Below are 11,910 nucleotides of genomic sequence, written 5' to 3'. Positions count from 1 at the left end.
TATATATAAATATTTTTTTTTTATATGTTTTTGCAAAAAAAATCAAGGGTAAAAACTGTAAAAAGCACATACCACGTACAGTAAATTCCCAGTTATCTGACACCCACAGGTATTGGTAGGTGCTGGATAACTGTAAACTCAAATTTCAAAAGCCAATAGCAGGCTGGCTATTGAAATCCCACCTGAAATCCCATCTACTAAGTTACTCTACTCAGTGGGCGAGCACAATTTCCAACATGCTATTGGAATTTGAAAAAGCTAATAGCAGGCTGGCTATTTCCCTCCATTCTGTTGCCGACCGCGGAATCTAGCCGCCTGTAAAATTTGTTAGCAACTACATTTTCTAGTGTACTGTGCACCAAGCAACCGGCAATGTTTTTAATGTCCATTAAGCCACCGGCAAAAGCAAAAAAAGTACAGGACGTATATCCTGGATTTTTTTTTTTTGCTGGTTGCTTGAATGCTTGATAATGGGGAGTTTACTGTATTATATACTATGTCACAGATCTCCTGTCCCTCCACCCCCAGTGCACAGCCAACCACACCACCTACATGCGGAGAGAGAAACTGCTAGGCCACCACCATCCTGTGCCCCAGAGCCCACACATAGGTCCGGCCACTCTGCACCTCATGTGCCGGGCGACTAGCAGTCTAGTCTACTGCTGTTCCTGCATGTGTATTCAACACATGCAGGCCAGCCTATCTTTCTCAGTGGGTGCTGCACTGTCCATGCTTTGCCATCTGATGCAGATCCCTCTCCTGTTGCGGATTGAGTTGAGACATCCTTCTGCTGTACCCTATTGCTGTTCAACCCGTGCTGTGCTTAAGATTTCTGCACTGTGACCCCTTGGACTTTGTTGTGCCTGGATTGGTGCCCTGTGAACCCTACCCTTGCTGTACCTTAATGCTGTTTACCCCTAAATAAAGAACCCCATGGTCAAGAGTCCTTAAAACCACTCTCAATCTCCATGTGCGTTACGTTCCACCCACACTTGTCACACACTAGAATTCTTCCTTTTGGGCCGCCTTAAAACATTTCTAAAATAGTACAAGATAGTGTTGTAACAATGCACAGCAATCCGATTTAGACAGACATCAATTCATTTGTGACAGGCCTTGTGCTTACCCAAGATATGAACAATTCATACATTAGAAATTAAGAGCCCCAAGGCTCCAGTCACACATAGCGGTGGCGTTTTCTGTGCGGTTTTCGCACAAACGTTTATACACATGTGGATTCCCCACGTTTGCGGCTATTACTATAGTCGGAACGTGGGGAATCTGCCCATAAAATCATGCTTGGACTATTTTGCGGGATGCATAGAATTTGTACCCTGCAGACACCGCAATGCATTGTTTCTTATGTTTAGCAGGTTCCACGAGTTTTCGTACGGGCCGAAAACTGCTAATGTGTGAATGGAGACTTAAGCTTCCCTTTAAATTGAAATCTTATTTGGATATATATTTCATAATTCAACCGGCCAAAACATTTCCATAAATATACACACTTGGACTGACAAAAGCTTGCATGTTTACGCCTACGGAAAGGGTTACAGGGTAGCTTTTACTCCTAGATCCATTGGCCAGGAGGGGTATTACCTGGAGAGGTAAAGGCACGCACACTGGGAATAGTTAAAAGAAAACTTGTACTGAAAGAAATACATACACTGCCATTTTTGGCTTCTGTCAGAAAATGCTAGTTGCCTAACTGTATCTGGTTTCAATACTATAGGCCTCGTATACATTTGCGATTGAGGCGGACTGGGTCCGTTTTACAAATTGCTGCATGAGACTCATGCAAACCAATATAGACTGGAAGTGATATACAAAGCAATGACAGCTGACCGCACCCTCAGCTAACTGCATGTAATCAGACCCTAGAGGAATCATATACAGGTAATCGTAGCATGTCCGAATACATGGGAATAGTTTTAAGTGTCTCACGGAGAAATTTGTGAGACTGCCCCAACTGCAAGTGTGAACAGGACCTAAGTCGCTAAGCTCAAAACAAGCATGCAGCCAGACTTGGGGTACATGTACACTGGAATCGAACAAAAATGCAAGTTAACGGATGTACGTTTACTTGCATTTCCATAGTCTGCTAAAATCCACTGTGCTGCTTTTTTGGGTGTTTTTTTGGTTTGATCTCTACACTAAGCTATATAGGGTATTAGTTCGGCGTTGCGTTGACACGTTAGTGGTTCACAACACTCCGATGCCTTGTGCTGAAAAAAAAGTAGAGCCTGCTCAACGCAACACACTGGTGTGAACTGCTCCCATTCACACCCATTTTCAGATGTCCTTGCGTTGGCATCCGTTGAAAAATGGACGTCAATGGACCTGGTGTGAATGAGGACCAAATCAGAGATCCTTATTTAGAAAACTTGTTCCTAATTAAACTCGAGGTACTGAAGTCACTGCATCAGTATGACAGCCATGCAAAGAACATTTTCAGAAGGAGAAGTTGACAATGGTACCTTCAATATGAATATATTTCAAACTGGTTCACCCATTAGTTACACATGATTATGCATGATTAGGAATACATTTAATCATTTTTGGTGGCTCGTGGTCCCTCCAAAATCCATACTAGACCCTTTGTTTGATATAGAGGTCCAGTATGGAAAATACACAAAAAAGTGGGGTTCCCCTTCACATCAGGAGCCCCCCTCTTTTCACATCTGAATCCTCCTCTCTCACATCAGAGGCATGATACTGTGTGAAAATTTCGAGGCACCCCTGATGAAGCCAGAAGACACCCCAGGATGCCTCAGCACCCTGGTTGAGAAAGGCTGCATTAGATTACTGAATGTGTTATTCTGAAAGGTCGATATCAATAAAAAGTATAAAATGGAGAAAAGCATTTGTAGCTTTAACAAAATGATTGTTGCATACAAGTTCTTTATGGTCCACGTAACTGGGGGTGTGTGCTTTGCTAGATAATTTGTGCTGAAAGGTGACCCTCTTTCTCATCTCAGAAATTTGGGAGCGTGTCTGCACACCAGTCCAAACAGAAGGACAGCTGAGAAGGATAGAGAGAGATTGGGTTCCGAAAGATAGACCACCGGGAGCCCTGTGATCATCACAGACTGCTTAAACCGTATGTGTATAACCAGAAGGTTCAGCTCAGTCTTCAAAGTTTTACCACAAGAACGGGCAAATATATTGAAGAGCTGGTCACCAGATTTCCCCAATCAGGTGTTTCCAGGTGGCAGGAACTCTAAGGTCAGCCACCAATTTCTACATATATTCTATGCCAAGCATAGGCTTGAGAACATCCCCAAATTTGAATTCTAATGGCCTACAGCAGCAAAAATCAAATGAGGAACCACCTAGACCTTCATAAATATGGCCGGCACTAAGACGAGCCTAAAACTGTATTTTCTCCAAGAAAAACAGCCCACTTGTTCTACAGCCCGTCCAGCTATATGGGCCTAATTCTTTCGCCTTCAACCTAGCAAGCCTGCTAGAAGAGATTTATGTTGACATTGGAGTAGGAGTCCACTCTAAAGGGAACCTGTCATGATAGAAATATGGCAGTTGGCCGTTTTTGTAATCCAAACACTAGGGCTGTCATAATTATCCTTGTTTTACTAGTAGAAGCGATGAGGATGACCAGCCTGGATTCTGCACCCACAAGTACATAGCAGGGTCAATATTCTTATCCTTATGGGTTTCTTTCAAAATGACTCCACTAAGAGCCACTGCATTTCAGTACACCTATACAGCAGCACCCCTGTTCGCTTGCTAAATTATTTGTATCCCTTCAAGTCCAAAAGACCTTATGCATACTGTATATCTGCAATCCAAGCCCGTTCAGTCACCTACTAAAAAACACAAAAACAACCAACGATTTCTCTCTTCACCACTACAATGGAAAGAACTCGCTCACACTTGACTAAGAAAAATCTAGTCCCATGCTGCTGATTGTAAATAAAAGTAATTCAGCGGAACACACTTGAAGGGTTTTTTAAGTATTGATATGTTTATTCAATACCCAATGTCACATACTGTCATACGGTGCTAACGTTTCTGGCCGGCACAGGGATCCTTCATCAGAGCGACAGTGACACCACCACCATGCTGCTGACTGGCTTGCTTCATGGCAGGTCCTCTCTACTGATCTATATGTGATTGACTGAAGGTTATTGCTGAGAGTAGAGTATAATGCATGACACAAGCTCAAAGTTCCTGAAGTTCAGATGTGTGACGGACATGTTTTCTTTTTCTTTCTAGTGCCTGAAGTGCTAGAGCCCCGTCTGAAAGGTTTATTTAATTGCCTTACAAGCAAATATTTAAACTGGACAGCCATGAAAAGGGGAGAAAGATCAGTTGCAGCGACAGAATGGCTGCACAAATGACAATAACGGTAACAGAAAATCTCTTTAAAGGAAAAAAAGAAGAAACAAATTACGTAACAGCCAGAAGCTTGTTAAAATTCTTTTTAATGAGTAATAATTATTCTAATTGCTTCCCCATTTTACAGGACCATAACCAGAATCTTTAGCAGACCTGTGTGCCAAGTCACGCGATGTCTGGATTTTAATGAGGTGTGGAACCCTGGGCACCCAACTACTCTGCTAAACGAGGCCGACATGAGAAATTACTTGAGGGATTCATATCTGCGATCACTGACCCCCAGTGAAGGTTTGATAATAAAAAGGTACATTCATATGCAACATTGCACAACTTCTAATAGTGTTTTATGACCATTAGAAGCATCATGACAGGCTGCTATGTGCTACAGTTCTGTATTCATAGCAACAAAGCAGTCATTTCTTGGCGCCCCATTTTTAAATGGTACACTGCAGTGAGGTCTGGCTGAGACAAAAAAATTGCTTACTAGCAAAACTATGCATTCAACAAGTCAAAGCATTTAGTAAGCCACTAATGCTATCCAGCAAACACAGCAACTGGGCAAAAAATTCCATATCATCTCAGCAGAATAAGCACACACAGCTCCATCGAGAGTCAGTGGAAGGGCAGAAGGAGTATACTTCCTGAACTGTGAGGTCTATAAACAGAGGTTGGCAACCCCAGCACTCCAGCTAATGTAGAATTACAAGTCTCATGAGGCACTGCAAGACCCCGACAAGCCACAGGCATGACTCCCAGAGACAGAGGCAAGATGGCATTTGTAGTTCAACCACAACTGGAGGGGTCTACCCCTGTTCTATTATCTCTGCTTCCTGCATCACCAATCACATTCAAACTTCCAAACTGGTCCGACTCCAATTGGTGGCTATAAGTTTAGTCTTTCTTTTTTTACACTGGGCTTTCTATGTGTAAGACAGCAAGGAGGGTGTCCCAGTATCACCCGCAGACGTGTTCCAGGACCTCCAGAACACTGACGAAAGGTATGGAGGTGGACTGCTGGACTACCGTCATGCCTGGATATAAAAAAAAAAAAATACCCAGCAGGTAAGCTATGCTACCTGTATATGGGTCCAATTAAACATAGCTGTACACCTTTAAATACAAAAGAAGCAGGTGCATACCTGTCCAGCCAAATGTAGCTTTTCTCCAAATTGAACTCACTACTGTACAGCGTTTACACTTTTGGCTTTTCACACTGATCATCTAATTCTAGCATTATAGCTGCAGCACGTCAAAGAGGATGGCAGGGTCTGCGGCGATTGGGGTTGCAAACAACTAAGCGATAATTGATAATAGTTGATAATTATTTTCATTATCGATTAGTTGGTTGGATCCCCTAGCTCTCTCCTCCATGCTGGGAGGAGGGCACAGCAAGCAGTGGAGGGGTGAAATAGCCAGCCTGCTATTGGCTATTGCAATTTGAAATGGCCAATAGCAAGCTGGATATTGCACCAGGCCACTACCTGGTAGCTGTCATTCCCTGGATGAAGCTATTCAAGCGCCAGGTGCTTACAATACAATTATTAAAAAAAACAAATTATGAAAAAAAAAAGGTGGGGGGAAAAAATAAAGTGATTCAGTTTCGACCTGACAAATTCTGCTGCTGGAGGTGCGTTGCAGTGTCATTCATTTCAATGGTACCCCAAACACGCCTCCCACCTACAGTGTGATTGCCCGCACCAGAACGCACGGTACCGCAATGCTGTGCGTTCAAGTGCAGTGCGATTGCAAAAAATTGTGCATGCAGTTTTATTGTGAAGTAAAAACTTTCATGTTTGTAGCACTGCAATTGTGTATTTTATTTTAAATTAAGGATGGGATTTATTTCATTTTTTCAATCTAATTAAATCGAAAAAATAATCGTATAATTGATTATGAAAATATTCATTAGTTGCAGCCCTAAAAGCGATCCTCTTCGGCAACTGATGGTACACACAAGCAGGAGTTACATCGACCCTAATGAAGGAAAAGGTTTTTTTTTGGCAAAATACACTTTGCCACCTGGTGATGGGGGAGTTTAGTTCCACTTGAATATGAAATAAAAAATGATATTCAATGCATGTGAAGGATCTAACATCACCATCCACATAGAAAAATGTCCCCATACCAGTACACAATGTAAGATATCAGTCACATCGGTTACTTTGTGGTGCAGCCTATTGCAGGAGGCATGACGAGAGAAAACCTAAACTGTTACTGATGTAACCGAGGGAAAGAGCTCCTAATAAAAGTATTCACACATGTGCAATCATTTACATATTGGAGAGCATGTTTCATGTCAACTACTGCGTTGAGCAAAAGGAGACAGCAAACTAATGCTAGCCTTCTTCTGTGGGATTACTGAACAGGAAGTCAGCGGTGTGCTGGAGAAAACTGCTTCCCACCAACTTTATTTTACAGTGCATCTCCAGCCAGGGCCTCTTTTTATATAGAGTAGAGAAGATGTAGGCAACCCAGGTACTCCATCTAATGTGGAACTACAAGTCTCATGAGGCATTGCAGGACTCGACAGCCACAGGCCTGACTCGCAGGGCCATGGCGGGATTATTAGTTTCACCGCAGCCGGAACGAGAAGGCTGCCTACCCCTAGAGTAGTGAATTAGTGTCACTTATTTCTCCGTTTGTGGCACCGTTTAGAGGATTTCCTCTCGCTTCCTTTCCTCGAGACATTACCACCCGAGTATGAAATAATGGGAACGATGTGTCAAAAGAACCCTAAACTTTTTACTAGTGTGCAGAGGACGGCCATAACCTCCATTATGCCATTATGCTGGATCCACCATCAGACATATTTTGAAGAAACTGAATAAATGCTTTCCGCTACCTGCAGCAGACTGATGACATCGGAACCCAGGCAAAGTCACTGAATGGAGCTCAGTGACTGTTTTTTTTATTGTAAATGGCATAGCTTTACTGAAAACATGTACGTCGTTGTATATTGTGACACGGTGTAAGAACTCCTCGCTGCATGCTACAGTGATGTCATCACCAGGACAGAAGTAAAAGGAAATCTCCCCAATGTGATGCAGTATAAAAACCTTACGGGGTGTTCCCGTTTCATACTTTTTCCAAAGATGAAAAAAGATTTGGCTAGAGATGCACTTTAGGTTCAGTTCTGTTTTGATGATAAACAGCTGTTCCATTTTGCTCAGCGGTCCTTTAAGGCTCATAAATCAAAATGTAGATCTTACAATAAAAAGTAAACGAATGACAACTGCAAAAAAGACAGAAGCCGCCTAGAAAACCTCAGAGCCTTGCGTCTCCCTCTCCATTTACAAAATGTTCCACTGGCATTCTCGCTTTCCTCATTAGATGTTATTTATGTCATCCTAAAACACACTTTGAAAATGCCTGGCATGGGGGTGAGATCATCCCATTGCTAAGGATCCCTCCCCCACCTTCCCTCCCCATATATGAATAATGGCCGAGTGACACATGACATCTCTGCTTATCACATCAAAGAAATAGAACAGAACGCACAGGGGAGCGCCTCTCATCTTAAAAGGGGCATCACACCTACATCACTAATATACAAATCTATAAACGTGTTTTGTTACATAAAACTTATGGATACACAAGAATCAGCAGAACAAAACAAAAAAAAAATTAAAGCTAATCCCAAAAGGAAAACGGTTATATATTGCAGCTTACCAATACTTAGATGTGGTGCCTGCATTAGTTTTCTTTTTCATTCCTTTATTTTCACCTGATGTGGCCATGAAGCTTGGCCATATAACAGGCCAAGCTGTGCAGCAAAAGTGGCAGAGAGAGGGTTGAGGCAAACCACCCAGTACCAACAGGGGTGCGTACAATAGTCGGCTTTTATTCATTTATGCAAAATATTTATCCCAAAAAAGGAAAAAAATGTAACTGATTAAAAGTGCTCCCCATATGACCCCCTCCCCAACAGGGTGACAATGCTGCTGTCCAAGGGGGGCCCCATTGCTGCTCCATAGAGAAGCCACCCTAAGGCCTCATTCACATGAGAAAAAGCCAGCACATACAGCTGCGTGCACGCCCGTATCGGGCAGCTCCCGAGGAGGACGGGTGCTGCGTGTGATAAGTGCACAGCCCCTGTCCTTCTCTATGGGAGTATGCGGCCGTACGCCGCCCTAGGCTCACCCCAAGTGAAGGTGCGTATGGGTGCGGGTATCCTGGCTCAGATGCAGACAGGATCCATCCTGTCAGCGTACGAGTACAGACACCTGCACAGACGTGCAGGGCGGGTGAGCGTACGGCTGCGTACTCCGAGAAGGACAGGGGCTGCATACTAATCACATGCACGCACCTGTGTGAATGAGGCCTAAGACAGGAAGTGTGTCGCTGGTTGGATCATCAGGTTAAAAAAAAAAAAAAGAAATCAGCTTAACTCCCCCCCCAAAAAAACACCCCAATTCAGCAACTACATTTAAGGAATGGTAATCTGCAATATATTAAATGTATTTTTTTTAGTTTAGATATGCTTTAAAAAACTCTGGGGAAAATATTCTTAACCCTTGTGGTGGGGCTTCCTCCTCACTGCAAGGGTTAGGTGCTCGTTTTTGTCTAGGGTGTAAAATAACAAAAAGTAATACTCACATGAACCTTGCAGCCGGCTGTAACAGCACTCCCTTAAGACTGTCTCTTCCTCAGCTCCAGTGATGGAATGCCCCTCAGCGTCCTCATGTCCTATACACTGTATAGGACGTGATGACTCACAGGACCTTAGACTGAGAGGAGGGGGAGAGAGGCTGGAAGGACCTGTCTAACAGCCAGCTAGCTACGAGATTAAGCAGAGTAAAACGTTACTGTACACATTAGAGGAAAACGAGCACTTAGCCCTTCCAGGGTGTGGGGGTAGCCCCACTGCAAGGGTTAAGAATATGTTTTTCCCTGGAGTTCTTCGTTAAGGCAGGGGTGGACAAATTAATGTGGAATTCAGATGCCAGTTGCCCAATCTAGGAGATCGCAGGATCTAGGAGCCAGCTCCATTGACATCAAGTACAGAAAACCTAAAAAGTTAGGCACCAGCTGTTATTTTAAAGGCGCACTGGTTACCTGGCTCCTGGGATTTGCTCAGCCCTGATTTAAGGTGATATATATGGGAATCAAAAAAGCCCATTATATTTTCGTTACCATCATTTTTGACCAACAAAGCAGCTCACAAAGGCCAGGATCTGAAACAAAGTATTATATTTCCACTATATTAATTGTTCACCAATGAATGTTCCTATAAGCTCTCTCACATTACTCATATAAGGTCCATTTTTATGTTTGGTTATATGGCCTTTCAAATAGGAAAAAAAACAAAACAAAACAAAAAAACAAAAGAGCCAATATGACATCCATGCTAAACAGAGAAAAATATTAATAAAAAAAAATTAAAACAATTATTAATACTAATAACAATAATAGACATGGGCCCAATGCAGCATCAGAGAATAAGATACTGTGGGCACAAAGTGTGGTTGTTCCCAAATGACTATTCCCAGGTCACTGAAAATCCCTAAATAGCAACACTATTACAGCCACCACAGATACTGGAACAAAACCGATGAGCTAATTGAGAGCTTTAATCCTGAGTTACTAAATGGAGACGGGTCCATTTGAAATGTCATTTGTGTTACATTGTGCATAAGGTTTCAAACAAATGTCTTTTAGCATAACACATAGGGGTTCATTTATAAAAGTTGGATGCCGTTGAAACGGATCTCTCCTACTAGATGGCACTGATGAGTATAGGGAATAGTCATCAGCGCCATCTAGGGGTGCTAGAGTCGTGTGAGCAGCAACTATCCGGCCTACTTTAATAAACTTACCCCAAGACACAGTATTTTGTTTTTTCTTAGAACATACCAGAGGTTGCACAAATTTTAGACAAATTCCATTGGCTGGCAGGCTCTGAAAAATATAGATCCCTGTAAATATAGCACCTGTAGAGTAAATCCTGGTCAAGTCCTATGGGGATCTACTATACAGGTGCTGTCAGCATTTGAATAACGTAAACATGGAGGTAGGTATGCATCTGGAGATGGCAATGGGGACAAAAGTACAGTTTGACAGTACACTTATTCTTTAAAAAGGCACATGCACACAAGGTTTGCTGTGGCATGGTTTCCCTAAAACTGCAGCACAAAAGCCAAAGGGGAAAACCTCCACAACAGATTAGCAGAATGGCCAGTCATTGCTGGTTGCTTGAGCTATGTACATGGAACAACTGCAAAAATGAGTAAGCTCTGCTCCCAAAGTGTGCATGCCCTTTCTTGTTGATCTTTTACAAAAACATTAAAGGAGAACTATGGGGTTAAGGGTTTTCCCCATAGTTCTCCTTAGGGTAATGGGAGGACACAAACTAGCGTCCTCCCGTCACCCTAGGTTCTGTATACCGCGAGCTGAAGCTCGCGGTATACTGAGACGCCGCAGTATACCGCAAGCTACTGCTCGCATTATACTGAGATGCCGCAGCTGAAGCGGATCCCGACAATGTCTGGATCCGCCCAGCTGCGTGACTGACAGCTGGCTCTGCCTATCTAGAAGCAGAGCCAGCTGTACCCGCCCCCTACCCCGTTCCGCCAGTCAGCGCTGGCGGATCGGAGCGGGGAGAGGGGAATCCAGCCCCTCCCCTGTCACGGCAGAGAGCCATGACAGGATTGAGAGGTGAGCGAACGCCGGTATGTGTTCGCTCACCTCCCGATCTACTGAGCCGACCTGGGACAGTCTCATTGTCACAGGTCAGCTAGAACTATGAGGTGAGTGAAAAGCACTCACCTCATAGTTCTCCTTTAACAGAGTGGTGCTTTGGCTTATAACAACTGCAGAGCGTCACAGGAGGACATATACTAGCGTCCTCCCGTGACCCAAAGCTCAGTATATCGCGAGCTACAGCTTGCGGTATACTGAGGGCGCCACAGCCGGGACGGATCCTGACATTACTGCCGAGATCCACCCAGCTGCGTGAGTGACAGCTGGCTCTGCCTATCTAGAGGCAGATCCAGCTGTACTTGCCCCCTCCCCAGTCCGTTCCACCAGTCAGCACTGGAGGATCAGAGCGGGGAAGGGGGGAATCCCTACGGGGAGCCGTGTCACTGCTCTCTGCAGGGAGATGATCGAGAAGTGAGCGAGCGCCGGTATGTGTTCGCTCACCTCCCGATCTACTGAGCCGACCTGGGACAGTCTCATTGTCACAGGTCGGCTAGAACTATGAGGTGAGTGAAAAGCACTCACCTCATACTTCTCCTTTAACAGAGTGGTGCTTTGGCTTATAACAACTGCAGAGCGTTACTGCAGATAACCTATTTTCTGAATCCCAGAGAGTTATAAAGCCTAAAAATAAAAAAAATGAACAGGCCCTAACTAGCTACAATGTCTCCACCTAACTCCAGCTTCCCTCTTACAGCTGGGGTTGACCACAGCAGCCCAGTGCCTGCTTACTCTTTCCCCATTATTAAAATGCAAAACTGGGCCGCGGGCTGCGGCCAACTCCAGATTGTCCATTATTGGAAATAATGTAGAAAATCTGGTTAACAGAGATTTTTGTATCAGATTTAGTTTTAT

This window comes from Nanorana parkeri, unplaced genomic scaffold (genome assembly GCF_000935625.1).
Source record: "Nanorana parkeri isolate BGI_ZX_2015 unplaced genomic scaffold, ASM93562v1 scaffold664, whole genome shotgun sequence".
NCBI lineage: Eukaryota > Metazoa > Chordata > Amphibia > Anura > Dicroglossidae > Nanorana > Nanorana parkeri.
The sequence above is the reverse complement of the archived record's forward strand: the minus strand, read 5'-3'. Positions refer to the sequence as shown.